General features: G+C 37.2%; 1 non-coding gene across 1 annotated transcript; it reads right to left on the bottom strand.

Moving 5' to 3' along the window:
* Positions 1 to 368: 368 nt before the first annotated feature.
* On the bottom strand, positions 369 to 475 carry LOC141603471 (small nucleolar RNA R71). Its single transcript, XR_012525345.1, has one exon. It is a non-coding gene; the product is annotated as a small nucleolar RNA R71 (small nucleolar RNA).
* Between the last annotated feature and the right edge of the window lie 1,498 nt (positions 476 to 1,973).

Genomic DNA, 1,973 nt, shown 5'->3' with positions numbered 1-1,973 from the left:
GTGAAACTTTCCGATCACTCAATGCCCACCGCGGCCATGCTTTTGGCTGGTATCACAACTACTCAAATTACCGCGCCGGACTTCGAGATCAAACCGTCTTTCATTAGCCTTGTGGAGAGGAAGAAATTTTGGGGAAGTCATTTGGAGGATCCCAATTTGCATGTGAAAATATTTTGTGACTATTGCTCCATGATCCGTCAGACGGGCATCACTCAAGCCCAAATAAGGGAGATACTTTTCCCTTTCTCTTTGAAGGACAAGGCCAAGCTTTGGATCAATATCCTTGACCGCACCGCCATGGGAATCACCAATTGAGAGACATTGGCTCTTGCTTTCTATCAAAAGTTTTTTCCACCGGAGAAAACTCAAACTTTGAGAAGCCAAATCACCAGATTCCGTCAACAAGCTCTTGAGAGCTTATATGAAGCTTGGGAGAGGTACAAAGAGCTACAAAGGTAATACCCACATCATGGGTGATGTGAACATTATTTGCACACATTTAGTCCCCTAAATGAACCTATTTTGCATACTATTATAACATTTCATGACCATTTTATCCGTCAAATGTTTTCTATTTTGCTTTCCTAGTGTATTTTATATGTTTTATAGGAAAGGAGATAATAAGGCGGAAATTCCCGTCTTTCATGCATATTTGGAAGCTTGTTAATGATATTTGATGGACTAAGTATGAAGAGGAGGCAAGAATTATAGCCAAGGAAGTAGAAATAAAGAGTACATAAAGGCATCTTAGGCTTAAAAGCAAAAAAGAAAGGGAACAGCAGCTCAACCCGCGCGGGTCAAGCTTATCTGGAGCGGGACAATGCTCAACCCGCTCTGATCAAATTCAACCCGCTCGGGTTGAGGCTCAGGATGCTCAATTTCAGCTCGGGACGAGCGTATTGTTGGACAAGAAGCTTTTCCTTGCTACGTGATCCGCGCATATCCATACGAGATTAGCAAAACGGAGATGCTCATCTCCTTGGAGAGGAGCACTTCCTCAACTCAACAATTATCATTGTTAATTACTAATCTACCCTTACTTAACCTAATGATGTACTACTATATATATTCCATTTGTAATGCTCTCTTAATCAAGTTTTAGATTAAATCAAGTTTCCTTAGATTAAATCAAGCTTTCTTAGATTAGATTAGGAGTAGATTAGAATAGATTAATCTCAATCATTCCACAAAATTACACATTAATCTTTCCTTAATTATTGTTCAAGTTTATTATTGGGTAATTGAAGATTATTGGGTTATTATTGGAGAATTGACAACTCTTCATCAATCAATCAAGTTCTCTTCTTTTATTCTTTGCTTTATTATTTGGATCATCTCAAGTTTGGTATAATTCCTTTACTCTTTACTCTTTATTATTTATTTCCTTAAGCTCTTATCATGTTTATACTTGTTGTAATGATTGACACCATTGATGACATGTTCTCCATGATAATGAGTGAGTAGTTACTAAACTAGGATTATTGGGGAATTAGGGGAAACAAACATGGGGAATGATTCATGCTTAATCTAATATGTTTCCATAATTAATTTGCTTGCTTCTTGTGATTCCAACTTATGCACAAGTTATGTTTGATAAAATGCTAAGCCTATGAATCCTTGCATTTTACCCATCTCTTATCTTTTCAATAAGACTTGTAAGATATAAAACAACTCGAGTCTCATTAGACAATGCATATAGTTGAATAGGAAGGACTAAGTCGACTTGTAGGTGTTGTACAATCTAATCGATTCGGCTCCGGGGCCCAAACCTTCTTAGGGATTGTAAGATATACACTAACTCGATCCCATCACAACAATAAGTGCTTGCATCTAGTAGAGAACATGTTTGTATGATCAACTCCCATGAATCCCCTATGAACCCATGATATCCTAGTACTTTTAATCATTTGTTAACATCCTTCCTTTTATTGCTTGTTTTATTTTATTGCTTGCATTAGTCTAGAGCACAACTA

The sequence above is a fragment of the Silene latifolia genome, chromosome 9 (genome assembly GCF_048544455.1).
Source record: "Silene latifolia isolate original U9 population chromosome 9, ASM4854445v1, whole genome shotgun sequence".
Taxonomy (NCBI): Eukaryota; Viridiplantae; Streptophyta; class Magnoliopsida; order Caryophyllales; family Caryophyllaceae; genus Silene; species Silene latifolia.
This window is presented reverse-complemented; position numbering and strand designations above follow the sequence as displayed.